We start from the raw sequence: 23,982 nt of genomic DNA, 5'->3' as shown, positions 1-23,982 counted from the left end.
CACTTGTTGATGGAAAAAAAATAAATCACGTTAGATCTAAACCAATCTCCTGTGAGTCACGGCTTTTTAAAGGCCGGGGACTGATGCTGAGGCTGTTAGCAATGCTTGGTGCTTATCTGCGAGTGGTGAGGTGGTGGCAGGGAGGGGTTTTGTGGTGTCTTTCCAAAGGCCTGATCATTTGGCTGCCTAATTTGGGAAGCGGGACTATCACCGACTCGCTCTTATCACCCTTTCAGCAAGGCAGATAGCAGCCAGCACATTACTCACCATTACCCCACGGATATCTCTTTTTCTGAGTACGTGTTATAAAAAGGGGCAGCCGAAACCGTGAAGCCTCTCAGCGCTGGCTGGAGCCACCTCTGGCTGGCTGGGGACGGACTTGTCCTTGTCACCTGCCCCGGAGGCTGAGCACAGCACCTCAGTGGCTCTGCCCCGTTGGCACTCAATTAGCCACTTCTGGGGATTAAAGGGTGGGGAGAAGATAAGTTGTGCTGCAGATAAGTCCCCTAACTTGCCCCAAAATAATAAGGGGAACTTTATTATAGCTAGGAAATGTAAAAATAAAAATTAAAAAATCTGTTGCTTCCTTCTCCCTGACAGCCAGGTATGGGGAATGGAATTTAACCTCCTACTGGCACTTTACAGCTTTCTCTTCCACATAGGGTTTCAGTGCCCATGTGTGTAATTCATTCCCATTTTGCAGGTGGAAAATAGAGCCATAGAGTTCAGAGGTGCCTCCAGCTTTCTGCTGAAAATCCATCCTCCCTGAGCAGTGATGCAGCGAGGGGCGCAGCCTAGCCCACCTTGCACTAATCTGGATTCACCCCTCCACGTGTTCACACGTGCTACACTTTGTTTGGGAGCATGGGCAAGCAGTAAATCTTCCTGTTCTTGGGATAGCTTGCTGTTTTGGTGCTGGATTAAGCCTGAGATCTTGCTCTTGACTGTTCTTCCAGGATAAAAACAAGAGTTTGCAGAAGATGGGCTGAAGATTTCACTGTAGTTCTGGAGGATGCACAAAACTCCTTTCCAGCAAAGGTAAGCTTCCTTTTGGTGTCACAGGGGTGGTGAGGGAAGGAAAAGGTGGGATGGGAAGTGACAAAGAGGTTTTAGGATTGCCCAGGGCTCTGGTACCTGGTACTGGGCTTGTTGATGGTGTGACAAATACAGAGAATACATTGCACAGAAGCTCCTGGATCATTTTATAGCAGAATTCCTGCGTTAGCCTGCGGAGATGTTGTGGAAGTGAGAAAACCTGAAGAGCTGTGGGTAGAGCAATGAGGTTGGCTTGGCAGGGGGGGTGCAGGAGGTTGCACTTGCTCGTCATGATGCTGGACACACTGACTGCTGTTACTGGGAAGCAGCTGCTGCTTCCTTTGATCACCCTTAAATCTGTCCTGGTGCAAACTGTCCTCCTAGCAGGAATCCACTCGTTTGTGTGCACACGTGTAAAGGGGAGCAGGGACAGGATGGGAGTAGTGTTCATGCACAGCAGTCAAGAAGGATCAAAGTTTGGCAGTTTTCATTGCACAAAAGGGTGAGTGATGCTGAAGTCTTTCTAGACTGATTCCAGCTGAACTCAAAACATTTAAACCTTTTTAATCCTTGCTTCTGAATTACAGTTTAGACATTCAGGGGTTTGTGGCTTTTCTGTAGGTTCTCCCCTCATCCCAAGCATATAGCAAGGCACCCCTGAGTACTGCACAGTGCATGTTGCACGTTGAGCACAATGTTCATTTTGCAGGCTCTCTTTGGTTGTTTGCCTCCGTTGCTGACCATGGTGGGAATTCATGGGAATCCTCACTAGGAAGGAAGCAAACCTGAAGTGGCTGAGGATGTAAAATCTCATTTCCCATTTCAATTTGGGGAAGTTGAACCCAATTTGCACCTCACCCCTCCAAGGAGACCCCATAACCTTCCTGCGCTGCTCTTCTGCAATCTTCCCACCTTGGCTGTTTGCTTATCTTCTCACCAAAGGCTGGGAGGTTCCTTCATGCTTCCCAGTACGTGGGCTTCAGTGACAACATATCCGTAGTGATGCTAGATATGAAGGCACTATTTCATTTTTTTGGCCTTGTTTGCATTATTTTTGGTTTGTATATTTGGGCTTGGCATAAAACCCAGCGGAGAGGCTCTCATTTAGTCAAGGCCGTTTCTGCATTCATTGCAGATGAGCATGGTGCTCCTGGGAGCCAGTTTTATTCCGGGCTTTGCCAGTGATTCATTTCTGGACGCTGCCTGAGTGATTCCCTGTGGGCCTCAGTTTCCTGTTCTGTAAAATGGAGATAATACCCGTTTACAGCCCAGGGCTGCTTTGAAGCCCTTACAAACTAATCTGATGTGTTTGGATGAAAGTTTCTATAAAGCAGATTAAAAAAGCATGCAGCTCTCATTCAGGGGCTTGTATGAAGTGATGGGGACTGTTGAATTCCTCCCCGGGATGAATGTGTCTGTGTCGAGCACTCAGACAATGCTGAACACTGCAGCAATATTCGTGTAACTTTTCTAAAAGCATCCACTGTTGGTGCCCATGGCAGGGCTTGCTGCTATTCATTCTTTTTGTTTATTTTATGTAAATCCTTTTTCCTTCTCATTGAAAACACAAACAAAAAAGGGGGTGACAAAAAAAAAAAAGAAAAAGATTTTTTTCCCTGTAAGCCCCATAAAATCGATTCATCCTGACGGAGTTTTTAACAGTGCCAACCCTCTGCCTGTCCGTCTGATTTTAAAAAGAAACTCTCTGCTTTCTCCCGACTGTCATATTACGGGGGAAAACATGAAAGCAGAAATGAAAGAGGTGCAGAATTGTTGTCCCCTTGCTTTTCTCCCCCGGCTCCCTTTATGTGCGCCCTCCCAGCCCCCTCCACCTCCCTCCCTCCTGCTCTGCCTCAGTTCCCATTGAAATGTCAAATGCAGCAGTTGTCTGCAAGTGAAAGAGGGGCTCCCTGGTGGGAACAGGCTGCCCTTCTAACCTGGAGGCCTCGGCTCTTCTCTTCTCCCTTTTTGGTGTTTCCCATCCCACTTTCTCAGCAGATGTTGTGTGGCTGTAAAGGAATGAGTTTCTTTTCACCTGGCCATGTGAATGGGCTGGCACAGAAACTTATTCTCTCAGACTCTGGCAACAGCTTACACAGAAAGAGATTGTTTCTAAAAGCAGTCTTTTTTTTTTCTTTCTTTCCCTCTTTTTTTTTTTTCTTTTTTCTTTTTTTTTTTTTTAGAAGAAGATAGGGAGAAAAAAGGCGGAGAGAAACTGGCTGTATTTTAAGCTTCCTCCTTGGGTGCCAAAGGAGCCCTTAGAGTTTTGTTGCTGCTACTTTTGTTCCTTTTATAGCTCTGATTCAAGCCGCTGGGCTTTCAGCTCCCCTTTTGTCTTAGCCCCTCTTTTCCCAAGCAGTTGACATGAGAATGGCTGCAGCAAGATGGTGGAGGTTCACCCAGGAGCATTGCCCTTGGTTTCGTCCAGGGCTGCAGTTTTTGACTCTCCCAGTAGCTGATTTGTGGAAGTTCGCAAGCGTGTGACATTTCACATGCTTTCTGCGGGAAAAAATATTTACTTTTAGAAGGGTTCTGCCTGAAAATATGTAACAGCGTGGTGCAAAAATGCTCAAACTCTATCCCAGTGTTGGTTTTTGTGTCACTCAAATATTTGAGATAGGAGGAGCACATTGAAAGTGGAAGAAATAGAGGGTGGGTGAGCTTTCACACTCTGTCCCTATTTTAGCGTCCTCAATACTTAACGTTGCTCATTGTCCCCGGTAGCCTGCTTTTTCTCCCTTCATCACAAGTTCAGGCATCTAACGTTGGTCAACAGCAGAGAAGTTATGAAGAAGAGATGCTCGGCAACCCTGTGCAGAGGTTTTTGGCCAATGTTTTTCTGTGTTTATTTGCTCAGAGCCCAGCTCTTTCTACTCAGGCTCGGTGGATATTCAGGAGCAAACTCCATACCTGGGATCACAGATCATTTGGTCTTTTCCTGCCCCGATGAGACAAATGCACGTGCCGCTGGTCCTGAAGAATGGGGTTGTCGTTTACTGATTTAATGAGTAAATAATGAGCTATTCTGAAAATACTGTAGGGATGTTATGCCAGTGCTTCTCTCTGGGTATTTATACACATTTTAACTCCAGTTGTTTTTTTGTTGTGTGTGTGTGTGTGGTTTTTTAAAAATCTGAAGTTTATTTTTACAGTGGTGCTTGGAAGGCTGTAAATGATCCACAAGGAATTAACAGACAAAAGTCCCTGGCACTGCTCCACCCTATTGAAGGCAATGGCAAATCTCCCATTTACTTCAGTGGAAGTAACAAGTAAGGCCTGTGAGAGTAAAAAATTAATCATTTTTATGATCAGGATATCTTTCTAAGTCTTGGTCTTTGTACTTTATCTGACTGAGGTGTCTGGTGCTCACGTGACAAAGAAGGGCATAAACAAATCACAAACATCTCAGGTGAAATACGGATTCATAAAAGGCAAATTCATAAATCTGAAAGCTGTGGGTAAGCATTGCTATTCAGACAATATTTTGGAAACCTGGACTCAAGTTCTGTTAACAAAAAATACAGTTGGTGTGTTTGAGAGGTTGACCTGACTCTCCATCGATCACATAGTCTGCAATTGTTTGAGAGCATTTCATCTTTCCTGTTTGTAAAAAGTGCAGTTTTTGGAGATGCGGGACTGCAGGAGTTTGGAATTGAACCTTCTGCCTGGACAAGTGAACATGAACAGATCCCTTGCAAAATCTAACCAGGAGGAGATGGTTCACCCCCAGCCAGAAATCCTGTGTATGCTGTGCTTGAGGTTAGAAGTTTGTAGAAGCATTTTCCTCTGTCTGTTCTGGCATGTCTGAACTGTTACTCTGTTAAATAATAGGATGGTGTAAGTAACTCAGAGGTACACTGCTTATGTAGCCTGCTCTGTCAGTGGGTTCCAAATGACTTCATGAAGGAAGCAAATATCACTATCTTACATCTCAGATGGGAACCTGAGGCTCTCTAGCAGGGCCAAATTCACAAGGATAGGGTTCAGCCCTTTCCTAAGTCTTAGTCTAGCATCTTATCCCCTGTCTTTTAAAAGCTTTATCCCTAAAACGTGTCTTGAGCTAAGGGCTCTGTATTGTAAAGTTTTCCTATTGATTCCTTCCCTGGAGTTTATGCCTTTTGGAGGAGATGGGGCATTGCTAATTGCTTCAGCTGTTCTTGACTGTTACAGGGCACTTGAGCAGAACTGTGCAGCCTGAGCATTTGTGCTTGTAAAATAACCCTTCGGCCCTACAGAATGGAAGGATTAACAAGTTTAGCCTTCTTGATTTGTTTTGAATTATTCTCTGCACCATACTCGTCTAGGGCACAGCGTAGCTGAAGGTAAGGCAAGGCTGTCGCTACACTAGCTGAAGATGAGTGCCATGGAAATAAAGAGCTTTTGTCCCTCTCCAAGCAGTGACACTGACCGAAATAAAGGACATCTGGGTAGGAAATAGCAAGCTGCTTCCAGGGAGCATCCATGGTGTACCTCAGCTTGCCATGAATGCTGCCCGTGCTAGGCAACGAGCGGAGGGAGCTGCAGGCAGCCGTGAGCCAGGCCAAAAAGAGAGAAAGAGAAAAGAGTAACCCTGAGAAAAAGGGGTATGCTCTTCCCAACCATGCTCTGGGCTGGAAGTCTTTTTATTCTTGCCTTTTGTCGCATTTTTCCCCCTTCTTTTTCACAGCCCAGCAGTGGGTCTCAGTGCTGGGGGAGCATTGGGTGGCCATGTCCCCCTTCCTGCCCTGCCTGACCTTCAGGTGGGCTCAGGGCTACTCGTAGCGGGGCTGCAGCGGGTCTGGAGGGTGAGCTGTCCAATTTGTCCCAACAAATTTCTCTGGGCAATATTTTGAAGAAGGCAGTGGTGGACGGAGGTGAAGTAGCTTGCCCAAGGTTATAGGAGAAGTCAGTGACAGAGGGAAGAATTAAACATGGCTTTCCTCTGCCCATCTTACCCCCGTTTCTGTGCCATCTTTTTTTCCTCACTTGCTGTGGAAATGCATGAAATTGCAATTAAAATCAGAGGGTGAAAGACAACAAAAAAGGAGGTGTGTGTGGGGTGTACAAACGGCTTTGGATGAGAGCTGGGGGTCACTGCCAAGCCCGTGAAATGGAGCAGGACAGGGCAATGGGGCTGGAGAGGGGGCAATGCTCTTGGGGTGGCTCTGAGGCTGTAAGAAAGTGGGACCAGGAGAGGAGGGCAGGGGAAGAAGCTCCCCTTGGTGATGGTCTCACTGCTTAAATATTTCTTGCTGTCCATTTTGTCTCTGTTTCTCTGGGCTCTCTGAAGAGCTGCTGCCCTGTTCCTTTATTATTGTGTGTGGTTCTGCAACAAATCAGCACTCAAAAATTTACTAAAATTCTTGATTTAATTAATCCCTATTTCTCTCACATGCCTCCCTCCCATCTTTAAGGGCTGGAGCAATGAGACCCTCCTGAGATCAGGGGTGCTGGAAGCAACCCGAGGCATCCCGTGCCCTTCAGCACAGGCTGGGGGCTGAAGTGCAGGGGAGGCTGCAGCTGTAGCTCAGGAAGCAGCCTCAAGAGGGAGAGAAGGCTTTCTCTCAGGCTTTTACAACCAACGTTCAAAGAGAAATGCCTTTAGAGAAGAAAAGGCTGGGCTTGCTGGCTGTACAAACCCCAGCCCTGCAAATCTGTTCAGTAGCTTTGCTTTCCTTGATGCTCCTCATCTATTTGATCCTCCCCTTCATTCCTGCTGATGTCTGGGGACTGCTTTCTAAACCTGGGGGCTAAAAAGCTGAGGATGGGATGAGGCATCTCTCCTAAATGATGCAGGTCTGAGTCTCTGCTCCGTGGTCAGAGATGCCTCGTCCCTGTGCACGACAGGACAAACAGACTGCAGAGGAGGGGAGCGAGCAGATTTGTTTCTTTGATCTGAAGGATGCGCTGGCACTCTTTGGGTAATGACTGGACAAGGCCAGCACAATTGGACAAATGACCAAAATAATAAATAACAAATGGAAAACTCTGCTTCCAGCAACGAGCTGGCTCTTTACAGGCAGTAAGAGGTTTGCAGCACCAGCCCTAGCAGCAGTGTTGAAAGTTGTCCCAAACATGTAAATGAAGCAAAGCTCTAATGACAGGAGGCCAAGCCACCATGAACCCACTGTATCACGCTGTTAATAGGAAGGGGGCCTCAATTAATTAAACTCTTAAAGGGTGATGCAAAACCATCAGAAGAAATTTGTGGTGCACATAAAGACAAAGTGTGTTGCACCATATCTAATTGCCAGAATAATTATTTTCTGCTATGCAAATTACCAGGAGCAAATTCACTGCAGTACATTTATGTGTATTTAATTATCATCAAGAGCTGGAGTTGAGGGACTAGATTTAATATGTTTGTAATGAAATAGCCAGAATATGTGTGTGTGTTTGCAGAGAACTCGTTATTTCACCACAGCTGGATTTGTTTATTTTAAATAAATCATTATGGCAGATACAGTTTTGCATGTTTGCCCATTTGCCGATTTATCATAAAAATTGTGGTTTCAGTTATATGGGTGGTTTCTATCAAACACACATGACCCCTCTTGCTTGCGAGCTGCATGCTTCTGTGTTTTAAGGAGGAGCTCAACTCAAAGAAAAGATGTTAGTTCATGTCAAATATAAGAGCAGAGGAGTAGGAGGAATTGGGATGACCATCTTTGAGAAGAAAGCCTGGGTGGGTGTAGGTTTTGTAACGGGCCACGGGTCTCCATGCTTTCGGGATGACAGTTTTAATTCCAGCTTCGCCCATTTGGAAGCCAAAATGGTTCTTGCTGGATGGTTAGTTGGTGGTATACGTAAAGCAAGTCAGTGCTTTTGGTTTCTAGTGAATATTTTATATATTTTCATCCTACCAAAAAGCCACAGAAATGTGTGTGGGATGCAGGAGCACTGCTGCTGGCCCTGACATGGTTCTTCCCCTCTTAAGCTGCAAATTTTCTGGGCAGTGCTACAATGAAGATGCTGGGATCTCAGTTCAACACTGAAGTTATTAGAAAATATTAAAAATGGGAAGAAATACATTTGCTATTTTTTTTATTTTTATTGTTGTCTGTTAATGGAGCTCTTAGAAGGAAATATTTGACTCTTGCGCCAGGGAAAGACAAGATTTGCAGGGTATTCAGCTCTTTTTCCTGGGAGAGATGTATTTTATTGTCACTTTCAGAGAGCTCAGCAAGCTGAAATTTGCCTTTTGATTGAATCCCATTTATTCTTGTGCTCATTGTGTGTTAAGTGTCTTGATACCACCTCATGTGCAGAAAGTGCATTTGACAAGTGCTAGCACACCACAAAGTGAGGAAAGTACAGTCCTGGACTATTATTTCTGTGGGTCAGTGTAGGTGGCCACGTCGCATAGTTCTCAGCAGCGTTGTGTGCAGCGTGATCCTATCGAAATCTCTGGGGATCTGCAGCTCTGGAGATACTGCTCCATGGCAGTTCAAGCTCAGGTCAGGAAGATGAATCATTAAAAGTCTTCTGCCTTGTGTGTTTTTTGCTTCCCTTGGTCTAGAGGCAGTAACCTGGATGCAGTTGACTTCTGCCTAACACCCAACCCATCCCAAAAACGAGCAGAGAGGCTCCCAAGCTGACTGGTTCTCTGTGTGCAGCAGCAGTGCCAGGTGAAAAAGGGGTTGCAATGCAATTAGCAGCACCAGCCATAGCCACAGAGCCGTGCTTGGCACTTTGCTTCCCCTCGTGGATTCAGGCACCAGCTGCACAACACAAAGCAGGGGTAAGGAGGGGACACAAAGGCACCATGCTGTGACATGGGGGTGGGACAGAGCCAGCTTCTGGTGACATCGCCTGAGCCCCAAGGGTGCCCACTGAGACCTTATTTGCTGTGTCCCTGTGCTGGTTTGTGTATAATTGATGGACCCTCCGATGTCCTGCCTCCCCCTCCTCACCAGGACATCCTCTTCTGTGTTCGTTTATTTTTTAAATAATTAACAGACTTTGTGACTGCCTGTCTATACATCCCCCTGGAATTCCTCTCCAGCTGCTCTCATCCATCCCCACAGCTCCTCCCTCTCCTCTGCAATGCTCTTTTCCATTCACTGTGTCTTAAAAGGGTGCCTTTTGTTTCAGCTCTGCCGTGCAGTGAAATCTCTGGGCACTTTTTGAACGGGGTTCCCCTCGCTGCTTGATGGTGCCCTGTAATCTTCCTTTGCTTCCTAAGTGCACCGCAGAAGCCGTCACTCCTACAGAAACCGATGTGGGTGTGTATAATTCTTGTAACTCTTGTCTGATGGGCACCTTCTCTCCCTCCCCAAAGTGCCTTTATAAACCACTTAGTGTGAAGGGCTTGGTGCAGCTGAGGACGGACCAGGAACACCCTTCTTACCTCTGCCTTGTCCCCTCCTATGCACCCTCCATGTGGCTGGTGGTGGCCACAGCTCGCTGTGGTTTGGCTGGCACCTGGGTGGGTGCAGCTGGGGTTCGAGCAACCCAGCACACATCATCTTCTTCCAATGAATCTGCCTTGCTATGGTATGAGTAGTGGAGAAGCCTTAGCACTTCTTCACACCATTGGGAAAATCAGCTTCTGGAGGTGCTGGCTTCAGTCCTGCTGCCACGTTGGGCTCTGTGTGCTTTGTGTAAATCACCAGCAGCAAGAGGAGGTGCTGCTGTCCAGGTGGAAGCAGTGATTTGTGTGTAAAAGCCCTGGGGAAGTGCTGCTCTATGGGCATGCATTTGGGAGTGAGAATTGCTGGGACTATTCTTGTTGAGCCTGGACCTCTTCTCATTGTGAACAGAAGACGGTATCAGATTGTTTTTCTTCTGTCCCGTGAGGACCAGCTCCCTATGTTAATAACTTTATAAATAACCTCGCTTCCCACCTTCGCTTGCCTTGGCTTGCTGCTCCCCAGACCCGCCTCGTAATTGAGGCTCAGCCTGTGGCGAGGCTGGGGGCTGTGCCGGCAGTGCACGTCTTCACGGCGTGGCAGGCAGGCAGAGAGGACCCTCCCTGACACCATCACTCACAGCAAGCATCAGACACGCAGCCGGCTTTGATGTGGCTCCTGGGTTTGCAGCCTCAAAAGGGGGAATCTTTGGAGCCCCGTTTGCTCTGCTCCCTGCACCAGGCATCACAACGATGCCATAACGGCCAGCAACATTGCTCTTGGTGCATCAGGGCTGCTCTGAAGGTTGTAATACTCAGGGCTGGGGCAGGGAGGGTGGGAGATAGGGCTGCTGGGGGGCACTTGTCAGGGGACGTTAGCCCTGCAATTAGAAGCTGAGCAGGAGGGAAGGGAAGACAGCAAGAGCGATGCTGCAGCAGGGAGGGCTTTGTGTCAGCAAGCAAAGCTTTTCTGCTCAGCAGGGCTGCTGGGATTTGCTCAGGTCTCCTCCCAGACAAATTAACTCAGTACAACACCTGCTCCTTTACTATGGCCAGGCTAACTCCACTGCAGCCCTGGGCTTTCCTTCTCTCTCTCTCTCTTTCTCTTTTTAATGGCATGGATGCAGGCTGTGAACTCCCTTCTCTTATTTTTATGCTCCCCAACCCACCCTTTCCCATGGAGGGTGAGATTCGCTCCCTCAGAAACATAACTGGGGAAAAAAAAAAGAACAGTTGAACACTTGAAAGACTTAGAACAAAACCTCACAACAACAAAAAAAAAAAAAAAAAGGAAAAAACCAACACCAAAAAAACCCAAGCTGGCAAGAGGTGAAGGGTATGTAATTACTATTCCTTATGCAGCCTGCTAAAGCTGCATGTTTTAACCATCTGAGGACAGCAGGGAATTTTCCTTTCCAAGAGTCAAACGTGGGGTTTGCATTTTATTTCTTTACAGGAGGGGTGTGGGGAGAAAGAAGTGGACTTGGTTTTCATTGGGATTAGCTAAAGCTCCTTCCACTTTTATGTTGGCAACATGAGGTTTCGTCAGACCTCTGATCCTGCGCTGAATAAAAATATAGCATTACTGTCAAACTGTAAAAACGGAGGGCTTGAACTTAACTGGATTAAAGTGCATTCGCGACAGCAGTCTTTGCTTAATGGAGCCATGGCGTGTGGGGCTGCTGCTGCACTGCCCGAAGCAGCCATCATCCCCACCAGGGCATCCAGGGGGGTTTCGTTCCCTGCTGCTGACCGGGCAGCCTCTGGCTGGGTGTTCCCAGGGAATATTTCTCTTGATGCTCCATTATCCCATTGCTGCAGTTCTGTGGATTTATCCTTGACGAGGCACTGTTGGCAGCAGGCTCGCTAGTCAGTAGGGTGCACCTCATCTTCATGGAGATGTATGCACGTGCTTTAATTGCAAATAAATGCACTGAGCCGTATTTGCCTGTAGTTTGGTGTTCGCCTTTCCCATATGAATAAACATCCCTGGCTGCCTGTCTTCATCCTCCGTGCACTTTGAGAGGGCTCTCACAGCCTGTTTGCCACTGTTGGCTCTTGGTTTGTTGTTTGGACGCTTTTCTTGCCAGATTTTGCAGGTTTTCCCCCTTCCCTAGGATGAGGCAGGGTTTTCCTGACCTCCGCTAATGGTCCAATGTATTGTGGGTTTAATGCTATGTTTTATAATGGAGCTTGAAGGCCTGGGAGAACCCACTTGTGCCACGTTACGTGCTGTGCCTCCTGTCTTGATGAGCGCTTGGATATATCCCCATATGTCCAGTAATGAGCGTGGGCTAATTGCCTAGGCAGATAGAAAAATAGATAGGTAATTTGTAGCTATTTAATTTTACATTAGGCAGAGGGATGTAGGGGCAGAGGCTAATGTTGTTGGCATTTCTTTTCAGGGTTGTTAACCAGATATGCTGCCTCTGGGGCATAACAATACCTCCCTCGGTAGCGCTCTCTAATACTTTTATTACGTTCTTATTAATTTAGCAGTGGCCTAAAGTCTGCGAGGCACCTTCCAAGGCATGATCCCTGCCCTGAGGACCTTACAGACTAATTCCAAGGCATGATACAACCGGGGATTACTCAGTGAGGGCAAGGGCCTAATGGAGTACGAAATGGTTTCTATTAGATAAATGGATAAGGATGAATCAGTGGAAGAGTTAATCACGTCGCTCCCCATAGGCGTGTGGGGAGAAGCATCTCCTTAGGAGGTCAGCGGCGTGGCTGAGCTCAGCGAGGTCGCTCCGCGCAGGGAACGTGGATGAAGGTTGTCCCTCACCTCCCATCTTCTGTCGGGGCAGAAGCAGAGTGCTGGGGGAGTTTTAGGGGTGAAATCCCAAAGCTGTGCCTTCTTGCCATAGCTTTCAGCTCTCTGGAAGCCAGGAAGCGAGGTTCCAGACAAGAAAGCTCTCTCCAGGAGGCTGGGGAGAAGCCTGGAGGGCAGCAGGAGCTGTGAGAGGCTTTCTGCACAGGGGTGGCCCCAGCACCTGTCCTCCTCATTTGAAGCCTGGAAGCTGCCCAGCACAACCACGGCCGCGGGACAGATGGGGCTGCCGGGCAGCGACAGCTGGGGGGGCAGAGGGCAGCAGGGATGAAAGCGAGACGGGCAGCCCTCCCCGCGCTGCTGAGCCGGTGGGGAACATTTGGTGGCCATGTGGCATCTGGCAGCAGCGCTCGCTTCTCTGGCATTTCCTCTGGTGAAAGGAAAAGCAGAGCAATTTGCTCCCGGGAGGCTGCTCTGCCCCGACCCTTCAGCAGGCGCTGCGGCACAGGCCCAGCCCCCAGCCCAAGGTACACATCCTCTGCCTTGATTTACTCCCTCATTTATTTATTTTTTAAATTTATTATTTTTTTTAACTACTGAGAAACAAACTCTCTGCATCACTTACTTTAAAAACTAGTTGCTCTAGCAACTGGATGCGGGGTTTAGAGTGGCCGGCTGCGTCGTCTTGACATCATTGTTTGATTTTCAGTTGCTGGAGCAACAGATTGCTGGGAAGGACCAGCGAGGTCGAGGTTCCTCTTTCTTTCTTCCTCCACGTTGCTTTTCTTTAGGCCTCCGAGCACCATCGCTGGTTTGCCTTTCACTGAAGACACACACTGTTAACATATGATGGGAAGATGTCAGGCTGTATTAGAAGAAATGGAGGTTAGGTCAAAGGCTTGTTACAATGGGAGAATTCCTACAAAACTGAAGGGAAGAAAAAAAAAAAAAAGGAGAGAATGAATGAGCCATTATATTTCCCAAGATCAGAGCATCAGGAAAGACATGGCTCCAGCACACCCAGTGTTAGCCGTTTGCCACGCAGATTTTTTTTGTTGGTTGTTCTGAATCCAAGTTTTTCCAAACCTGAGACACAGCTGGGCTAATAAGCAGGGAATGTAAAATGTCATCAGATATAACTGTATAAGTCAATACCGTAACTCCTTAATTTCCTTTTAATGTAACATTACACTTATATCTGATATTTTTCTCTGATTTTTTTTGCCTTTCCCTGTGTCATCTCTGGCCAGAAAATAGCCATTTAATCCACCCCAGAAAGCCTTCTTCTGCAGTGTGGTACATGGGACAGCGATTTACCTAATTATTTTTTTTGCTTAAAGTTAGATATTCCCCATGCTGATCATTCAGGGCTCTCAAGAGGGTGGTGGGAGGATGTTGCCATCTCAGAAGCACCAATGTCTCCTCCTACCAGGAGCATGGAGGGATTGTGTCCCCGGTGGGACAAGGGTATCCTGAAGATGACACGCTGAGAGTTCAGTATAATGTCCTTAATGGAAATGCTCACAGACAGGAATGCTTAACTCCATTTTTCTGGGCTGAGACTTTCTCCTTTGTCTTTTTGCGCTGTGTGGAGGCTAGCAGCATCCTGGGCCTGGCTGAGCTCTCCGGATGAACAAAAGCCATGTTCCTACATGAAGCTCATTGTGAGATTTGGCTGGGTTTCCTCTCTGTCAGTGTTTGCAGAGCTTAAGGTGACAACAGCTACAGGCTTTTTTGGTGATGCTGAATTTGCAGTTCTCTGGGTCTGAGTTTTAAATTTCGTCCTGGCATGAGGCTGACCAGGCGTGGTGTGAAGGCCAGAACAAGGGGGAGGCTGGAGGCAGGGTGATGCATGTACTGGAATACAGTTTTGGCATTGTGCACTAAAATAGCAAGAAATGGGATGTCAAAGGAGGGCCTTTTTTTTTTTTTTTTTTTTTTTTTTTTTTTTTTTTCCTCCAAACATTTTATGCTTCAAACCTAAATGATAAACCACTGCTCTTTCAGGAGGCTGAATGTGTCCCTGATTACCTGACAAAATAGCCATACGTTTTCAGTTTATATTAGTAGATGTAGAGTGGCCTTAAGGGATGCTGTTGGATGGAATGGGATAAATGAAATGTAAAATGCAGTCTTAACATAAATGTAACTGGAAATTAAAAGTAAAGTTTGAAAACAAAATAAGAGGAATAATACTAAAAAAAAAAAAGAAAGAAAGAAAACCGTTGATGTGAAGATAATGGAAACTGTCATTAAAAGTTACTTAAAAATGTGAGCTTTTGTTCTGAGAACTCCTCCTAATGTGTCTGACCATCCAGCTCATTCCAAATTTCCATAATATATATGTATGAAGTGCAAACTTTTTCACAATGAAGTTATGGTTTCAGTGTTACACCCTCGCTGCCCACAAAATACACAGACTTCAAATTAACAAATATACATGCCTCAAAGTCTACACAATGCCGGCCACAAATATGCATGCAGGAATGCTGGTTGCTAGAGTTCGGAGTCAGCTATTAGCGAACAGTTGTATGGTGTTCAGATAATTTGTTCCTAAATGCCACACACGTACCACATGGTTCAGATGTGGTTTGGGGAGCCATAAAATGGGATTTCAAACTGGTTCTGTCCTTGCTCTTAAACCCAGAGCTCAGCTAGGGCTCAGATGCATCGCAGGCGTCCTCAGTCTGGGATATTGTGACTAGCTGGGTTTTGTGGAGGCTAAAAGACACTGGTGCAGCTGCTTATTAGAGAATATGTGCACGTGCCAGCCTGCAGTGAAATGTACTTGAAATAACCTATGCTATATGCCTCTACGAGGATGATGGCCCTGATGATTTAGCTATTTCTGTTCCAGCTTGAATTATTCATGTATTTGAAAACACTCATGAATTATTTGTGTTTTCACTAAATATATAATTTAAAAACCCAAATCCTTCCGATGAAATACAGAAATGAAATTTTTTGGTCATTAGTGCTGGTGCTCGGAGCTGCTGCCCCCCCTCGGAAGACCCCTCAGCAGTAGGCTCGCTGGGAGCTGCGCTGCCAGGGCACACGGAGGTCTTGGGCACTAGCAGCGCTGCCGACTGGGGACCCTGATTCAGCAAGAAAGAGGAAGAGACTTGGATCTAATCCTCAGCTTGTCTCTTTTTCTTGTGAGTATGGGCTTTTCGAGAATGGTGACTGTTTTGCATGTGAAGATTCCGGCTTTAAGAGTCTGCTTTTGTGGCCTTTGTTCCATGAGCTTCTGCATCTGGATTTAAGGTGTCCAAAGAAAGGGCACGGTCCTTGCCTTACAAAGTCCTGACCCTGTACAACCACCAGGCTGCTTCAAATACACTCAAGTATTTTGGAGATGTAACTTTATCCTGGCAGCCTCTATGCTGTGTCCAGTCCTGTCCATCATCTTCAGCCTGACAGAAGATGGGCAACCAGCTTACAACTGGAGCACATCACATCATGTGCTCGGGCTAATTCAACAAAAATGCCTTTGTGCTTGATCCAGATCAAATTCGTCCTGCCACGAAATCTGGGAGTACAGATGTGATATTAATAGATGTGGAAGCGCAGCCTCGGCCTCCTCCCCTCCCCAAACATCTGCAGCGGAGAGGGAGGCCGGCAATGGGAGGAGGAATCCTGCAGGGACAGCGGTTCTGCTCTCGTTTAACTGTGTGAGCTTCCCAGCCCTTGCATTAATTTTGAAGAAAGCACTTTGGCATAACTGACAGAAAATCTGGTCCCTTTACCTCAAGGGATTAGTTCCTTCCAGGGGAAGTTTGAATAGCTGCACTCTAATAAAGCATCTTAACATAAGATGTCGTTTTTCTCATTTTTTTTTCCCCTTGCAACTCTCTCATTGCATTAGGACTGCTCTGTACTGATTTATTAGTAGCTGTTTAACCTCTTTTAGCTGTGGATTGAGCCAGAAGGATCTGGCTGGCTGAGAGGCCTTGCTTTCACCTGGATGCAACCTTGCCATCAAGTTCATCCCTGCAGTGCCCAGCAGCAACCACTGAACCCTGGTAAAAATCGTTCCTTCTGTTCCATTGCTTCTGAGAGACCAAGACATATGCTTTTTCCTGCTTAAAATATATACATATATACATATTTATGTAAAATTGACTCACAGTTTTCCATCCTGTTCCCCATTCTTTTATTTATTTTTTTTTTTTCTGTTGTATTGACTTTATGTTCCACTAGAAATTTTTCACTTCCATGGCTTCTGCCATAAGAATTGAGTCCTCCCCCCCCAGCTATTAGTTGATTAACGTGCTCTCACGTACCCTATAGCAGCGACCCCTTATGCTGAGTGCTTGGTGCTTGCGTGTGTGCGCATGTGAGTGTGTGTGTGTGTGTGTGTGTGTGCACTCAACAAAAGCCTTTTCTCTCTTCATCTCTGTACTCTGGGACCGAGGCCAAGTTGTGATTGTAATAATGTAATCTCTTCTGAATACTTGAAGTGATGGGAAAAAAAAAAAGAGATTTTTGAAAATGAAATAGATTAATCTATACAGCTAGAGGGGGGAAATCATGCATTTTAATTAGCTCCTAAGAGTAATTTCCCTTAAAGTAGTACAAGCCAGGTGTGCAAAAGTATTCTCCTGCCTTGAGAGTCTAGCTTGCCTTTCTGGAGTCCTTGAGTCCTTGGAGGAGATGGTGGAAAGTGACAAGTTCCTTCAGGACGCTTCTCTTGAAGGGCTTGAACATAAGGCAACTGGACAGGACCTGATTTTCTGAGGCTGCAGTGGGCCTGGAGAAATGTTTTGTTCCTTCACGTAGATGTTTATGGGCTGGCTGTATGAGTCTGGTCTTTGCCTCTTTGTGCCAGGAGTGCAGTACAAATCTCTCAGCTTTGCAGGCTCTCCAGCCTCCTCTCCCAGATCTGCAGCCCTCCACGAAGGACACAGAATTTCAGTGAAAGTGCTGCTTTGCCTCACTCTGAATTTTATATCCCAGCTAGGTATACTGATTTTTTTTTTTTAACTTCCTTTTCAATCAGTCACTTTGGCATCATTATGGCTTGGGTTCTCTTTTCTGAAGTCTGTTTTAATTCTTTACCTTTGTATTTTAGCAGCGAGTTGCCTTGAATTTACAGTTCCTGTTCAATTCCTCTAAGAATAGCACCTAGGTTTCCTCCTCTGCAGCTGCAAACAAGGTTTAAAAGCTTTTGGGATTTCTTGGCAGCTAATAACTCCCAGACTTCAGCATAGTTCATTTTCGAAATGTTTCTCATGCTTCAATCTGGACAGCGTTATGCAGGTCAGGGAATCCTGTCAGACTGGGGGCCAGGGGAGGATGTTCCTTCAAAAGCTTTTTTGGCAAATTAAAAAAAAAAAAAAAAGCCAAAAGGACCTTTAGGAATACTGCTTAATATCATTTCCATCCAAAATAGGAAAAGCACCTGTAACTTATGCCAAGCACAGGACAAAATAAATAAAAAATCCCCAAGCAAAGACCTCCAACTGGAAATATTTCCTGAATGATCTCACTGAGAATCCCGTAAGTGGCTGGATCAGCTTTGGGGTGAGAGAGATACGGGCCTGAACTCCTTATTAAAAGACAAGAAAAAGCTTCAGAAAACAAAAAAAAAAAAAAGAGCCAAACACAGATGCAAGCTGTTAGGGCCGCTAGGATTTTTTTTGTTGCTGATTGAGCCCGTTCGACGTTTACGTCGGGACGCTGGGACGCAGCACAACTCGTGGTGGGCAAACAGGTCCAGAAAGCATCATGAAACTATGCATGTAGCTTTCATCCTGTGCCCACACTAGTGCAGAGGCAGACCCCTTAGGGTGAATATTGTCTTTATAGGCTGGGTATCAGTACCAGAGATGGCGCACGGGGTTGAACTGAACAGCAGGGGACTTGTTTCATGTTGTCCTGGCCTTAGGCAGCTCACCCAGCTGTGCTGCACTAAAAGTGCACATTTGGTGTGTTGCCCCACAAGGATAGACGCTTTTAGACTTTTGGCATCACAGAGATTCCCAAAATCTCCCCAAACAACCTGCAAGGTGCTAGCCCCACCAAATTCATCACCAAGGCAGGGTTTCTCTTTAATTGTGATTGGATCTTTGCCCACACTTGACCTGGAGTCAGATGCTGTCTTTGCTTTTTAATGATGCATTGGCAATTAGTATTTATTTTAGATTTAATCAGCAAGTGCATGTCAGCTAATATCAATAATTATGATTGTGCTGTCAGGGAGGAAGGAGATTAAACTTTAGAAGGTCACATCAAAACTCTGAATCTGATCGCAGTGTAAGTCCTAGGCAAGGCTGATGGCAATAACAAGGGAAAGGTACTTAGCAGGTTTAGAGGCACGAGCCAGAGAAAAACAGACAAGATTTTTCTGTGTAGCTGGGCCAAATTGAGTCACTAGGAGACACATTTGGATGTCATATTTTTTTGCTTAGAAAAAAAACACCTGTTTGAAGCTGGATCTGTGCTGTCCAGAATTTCTGTGACTTGTGCTCTGCTTCTCTTCTGCTCTTCTGAATGTTATCCATTCAGAGGGGTTAAGCTGGAAGTACCTTAAGAAGTGAAATCCAGCGGACCTTGCTTCCAGCTACACTGAAAATATTGCAGGGCAGTTTTCCTGATGCATTTCTTGCTGAGAATAAGAAATGTAAACCAACTGAGCCGCTCAGATCAGATGTTTCCAACCTGTGAACTGCAAATGAATTTGAGAGGCCTCCCTCCTGTTTTAACAGCCAGGAAAGAGAGCCCTGAAATCTTTCTTTTCCATTGCAGCATATGATGATGAGATAGAAAAGACTGAGACCTGCCAAAACAAATCCTCGTTGAAAGCCTGCTTGGAGCTTTAGAAATGATTTGAAGAACTTATCTGAGTTGAATTAGCTTGCTTAATCACAGCGACACTTTGGCTGAAGACGTTCCCTCGTCACGGATGCACTGCAGGCTGCGTGGTGTAATTCAGAGACAGGGACTGGATGAGAACAGCGAGTCCCCGCGTTAGTACCGCTGTCTGAACACCCTCAGCTTGCCAGACCGATGCATTTCATCAAAGCGGACTTCTCTGTCACAGTGTAATAGCTGACAGCGAGGTGTGAGCCTGTAGCTGCAAGTGTATTTAGAAAAGAAAGTAATGCATTTGCCATATGGTAGAAATCGATGTCTGGTAATAGATGTTTCATATATTCCACGAACATCATTTGCTCCAAATGAAAATTCATACTCTTTAACTCTTTTTTAGCTGGCAGCCTGCTTTTCAAGGCAAGGTCTTGGCTAATTCTGCTTTGTGCAGGATGGTTCTGCTTTCCCTGAGGTCTCAGTGCTGAGTGCTGCAGCCTTCCTCTGCCAGTGCCCTCCATGGCCTCAGCTTCACGTTGCCTTCATCCGTGGTGCCCAGGGAGCTAAAGGTGGAGAGCAAGGCTTTGTCACAGGCTCAGAGCACTCCAGTACTGTGCCCATTTCATCCAATGCTTATTTGGAAGAAGCAGAGACATTACAGCATTATTGCATAACTCAATATTTCAGTGGGTTTGGAGTTTCATGTCCTGATGTTTCATTAAAAAAAAAATAAAAATCTTTTGTTTTAAAAGTTTTAGAGTGCCCTGCTCTGTACTGTTCCAAAGAGCCAAAAAGATGAAACTTCTTAAAGTTGTTCAGAAAAAGCTATTTTTGTCCACATACAAATTGCTGTATAAATAAAAATAATTCTTTATCTTGAATAAGTATGTTGTTGCAAAATGCTCAGTTACTTATTGCATTCTTAAAACAAGGAAAACAGGAAAAATACTAAATAATTTCCAAGGCTCGAAGTAAAGCAGAATCTTACTTTCAGGAGAGGAGTGATCCTTCGGCACTTGATAAGAGCAGTGTTGACAGGTTTCCTCTGGATAACTTAAACCTGATTCCTCTCAGCAAAAGCAATGCCTCACTCTTTCTGAGTGTCTCCAGTACAAATCACCTCTAAATCCTCTTTATACATCATCCTTTAGCAGCAAATATGGGAATGCAACTGTGTATATGTATATTCTGGCCATAGTTATACTTTTCTCCCTGAGATATCTCCTTTTCCCCCACACCATATGGCCCTCTGATCAAGCTGTGTAACTTGATGTGTGTGCATGTGGAGGTCCTGAAAAGATGCATGGCCAAATCCAGGGGCATTTTAAAATGCAGGAGCTTTGCACTTCAACGTGATCCCTTCTGGTGCCAAAAAAATTCACAGGTTCTTATGTGAGTTGCAGGGCTGTGTGGTGGGGTTATGTGTTTGCTTTGGAGCGGAGCCTACAGCCAACCCACAGGGATCACAGCCCATTGTGCTAAGTGTTTTACACACACATAATGAGTAGCTGTATCTACCCCCCAAAAATGCAAAATGCCTCTGTAATGAGTCACTTTTGAGAGGCAACATCCAGTCATGTGGAGAGAGGAACAGCTGAGTGAAAGAACTGGGAATTTGTCTGGAGGCTTGGCTGTGCTCGCATGGCAAATCTTGCTGAGGTTGCCCCTGCAGGTCTGCTTTCAGCTTGTTGCCAGCTGCAGGTGAGAGCCTAGGGAGGGAACAAAGCATTCAGAAAAAAGAAACAAGAAGACTTTTAATCTACTGTTCCTCCCTGCCTCTCCAGGATGACAGCAATGGTGTTATGAGAATCTGTGTGTGTACTTTCTTCGCACCAAAACCTGTTTGCCCAAGAGAAGGTTGGAAAGAGGAAATGTTTTCTCCTTGCTTCTGCACATACATGTTTCTGAAAGCTCAGGATCAATAGATTATTTCTGCATTTTTTGGATGTATGTCACCTGCTTGTGTGGTATGCAGAGAGGAAACTCGATTGTGTGTCAGGAAGGTGAATAGGCTGGACATGCAGCAGAAGCTTAACAAATGTAAAATTTTAACAAAAGTCAATGCACTCCCTGTTTGTATCAGTCTTGGACAGTGGGTGGAACTGATCCAAGTCATAAAGTCTTTTAACTCCAGTGAGGGAAAGGATCATGTTGTTCAGACCGCCATCAAACAGGGTGACAAAAGTTATATCTGATGAAGACGGTGGGGCACGTCATCGGTTCAAAACGAGGGAACAAAAACAGAGCAGAGAGTTACAGCCAGCGTGCTGGGATGGACTCCAAGAAAATAGCAGAGCTGCTTCTCTGTGTGGATGAGACAGTAACAGGACAATGGAGTGAAGAAACACCGTCAAAAAAAAAAAAAAAAAAAAAAAAGACCTTAATTTTCAGAGAGTGACCTGATCTAGTGTTGTCTTTTTCCTCCTGGACTAGTGCATGCCCTTTTTGGCTGGTGCCAAAAACAGGTGCAGAAGAGGTTTTGGGACCTTGTAATGGCCCTGAAGTCTGCAGCTCTCTGCTTTGTGATATGCAAATCACATGTAGCAACAGAGCAAGGCTTTTCAGTGCTCTTTTCCACCAGTCAATGAGACCTTGGCTGCAGCAGAGAGAACAGAGTCCAAGGCGTCTTCTCATGGATTGTTTGGATGTTCTGCTGGACGAGGTTTGTGATGCACAGACCCAGCATTTTTCCCAGCAAGAGTGGAAGAGGAATTTAAGAAGGAGAAGGGAGAAAGGAGACTGCTGGTAAGGAGCAGAAAGCCTGCATCTTTTTTACCTGATGTGTATGTAAGTGTCCCACTGCAATCCTACGGCAATGGCCATAAACCCTGGCATAAAGCCTAAGCTGCAGCTTGTGCATGAGAAGATCTGAGAAGCAGCAGGGACCAAGGTACCTGCTTAAACCCTCTGCTGTGCTCTCAGGTGGCTGCCAAGGGATGAAGCACAGCAAGGAATTATTCTGTGCTCTCCTGGAGAAGCTGGACAGGTCTACCAGCAGGAACGAAGGCAGCTGCAGGAAAACAACCACTCAAGACATCAGCTGGCTTCTGGCCTACCTGGCGAGACCTGCTGCAGTCATTCTTCACATTTCTACATTGGCTTAACCCATCAGTCCAGTTGGTGCTGGCAGGTTGCATTTTTTTTATTTTTTCTCAACCTATGGGCCTGGTTCAAGACAAATATCTGCCCTCACAATGGCACAAAGAAGAGGAGCTTCCAGGATCTGAGGCTTGCAGATAGGGATGAGAGGGCATCTGGTCTCATCCACATGGTCTGCTTTTAGCTGGCTGTGGTACCAGGGACAGGCTCTGGGCAGACATTTCTGAAGTGGCTTGAAGTGGAGAAGATGAAGGGGTTGCTGAGGATTATAAGGACCTCTTTTGGAAAAGCAGGAGGGTCTTGGGAAGAAGGCTGGGTGAGAGAAGCTGCCAGATGTGAAGAGCTGCTTAGATAGAGGAAAAATGTCCACAGAGTGAATTGAATTTTCTAAGAGAAGCCGTGCAGAGGTATTCCTGTGCAATGCCTTCATGTGCTCCTCCATACTGTTCTCTCCTCAGTGCTGGTCACCGTAGGAAAAGTTTTTAACCTGGTGAGATGCTTCTCTACCCTCAACCCCTACAAAATGCTCATAACAAGCAAACATATACAAGTTTTGGCTTTTTCAGGTTTTTATTATTTAAAGAAAGAATCATCTCAAGCGAGGACAATCTATGATAAAACTGTAAAGGTACCTCAAGGATTTGCTGTATGATAAGCACGACTAGAGATTGATGATCTAAAACTGAAACAGAAAGATCCCCCTGAAGCCCCTATCTGAGAGGTACACATCTCTCCCACACACAGAATCACCTAGGGTCAAAATCTCTCCTGGTGTAAACTGGCAGAAATCCATTGAATTCTCCCATAAATCAATTTAATTAAAAGTGTCTTCTGACGTGCCTTTGTTTAGTAATAATGTTAATTTAAGAAGGTGTTATGGTAGGAAAACTAATCCCTTCTTTATACCCCCCCCCCCCAACTCCCTTGGTTCAATTTGGATGTTTTAAAAATGTATTTATTTTTCTAAATGTGAACAATAAATATATTGTTCATGAAGAACCTTTTGTTCTGCCAATACATTTGTGAGGAACACTTATTTGGACTTGTGTGCTGGGGAGGGAGGAGAGAAAGAGCTGGTGCAGTTTGCAGGTATAAATTGTCCACGTATGTAACAAAGATATGTTCACCTGATAAAATAAGACCACCCTCCCTGCAAAACTATACCTGAAGCAGAAAAAAAATCATACTTTTCTGAACCTCTGAAATTATGTGATTTATTTAAGAACTATTTTCTTAAGCTTTCCTACAAATCTGACTACTCCACCGGGACAAACCCATTAGGCCCAATTCGGCCAAATACTCCAGAGCCTAAATTCACCAGCAAATCACTTAACCACAAGCTTAACTTTAAGCACGAGCTTAAGTCTCAGGCATTCAAACCATGCCTGTGTGATTTATTCCTGGCCCTTTGGAGAGCAGGAGGAATGTAACGGGGTCAATCCACAGCTGATAAGGATGCAAAACCGAAGTGACAGACAGAGGTGCTGGGAAATATTTGCTTGACTCTGAACTTGTGTATTGGCTGGAGAGGGAGCCCTGGAAAAAGACTTAGTCTGTTTTCTCCAACTTTGTGTGATTTCATCTTGATTTTTCACATCTCCCTTTTCTATGTCAGACTATTTTCCTGCTTTTCACATGGGCTCTAGCCAACCCTAAACTTCAGGTGATCTTCCCCAGCTCTTGCTGATGACAACACGTAGCCCATAGGCTTTGGGACTTCTCTGGGGGAAAAAAAGACCAAAAAAAGACACGTTGCCAGTCTGCTAGATAGTTTATGGTTGTCAAGAGTCAGATCTCATACAGGTCTTTCTCCCTCTCAGTCTTCAGTGCATGTGGTGCTCTGTGATTTTGGGTTACTTACATGGTATGGAATATGTGTGTTCAGCATTTCTCAATTTTTTGTTATATGGGGGTCTTCCAAAAACCTAATCTTGTAATG

General features: G+C 45.5%; 1 long non-coding RNA gene across 1 annotated transcript; it reads left to right on the top strand.

Moving 5' to 3' along the window:
- The first annotated feature begins 4,310 nt into the window (after nucleotides 1-4,310).
- LOC137863294 (uncharacterized) lies at nucleotides 4,311-23,130 on the top strand. The gene is made up of 5 exons (XR_011100843.1): nucleotides 4,311-9,920; nucleotides 9,973-15,292; nucleotides 16,048-16,159; nucleotides 16,996-17,097; nucleotides 18,885-23,130. It is a non-coding gene; the product is annotated as an uncharacterized lncRNA (long non-coding RNA).
- Nucleotides 23,131-23,982: the final 852 nt, after the last annotated feature.

This window comes from Anas acuta, chromosome 12, assembly GCF_963932015.1.
Source record: "Anas acuta chromosome 12, bAnaAcu1.1, whole genome shotgun sequence".
NCBI lineage: Eukaryota > Metazoa > Chordata > Aves > Anseriformes > Anatidae > Anas > Anas acuta.
This window is presented reverse-complemented; position numbering and strand designations above follow the sequence as displayed.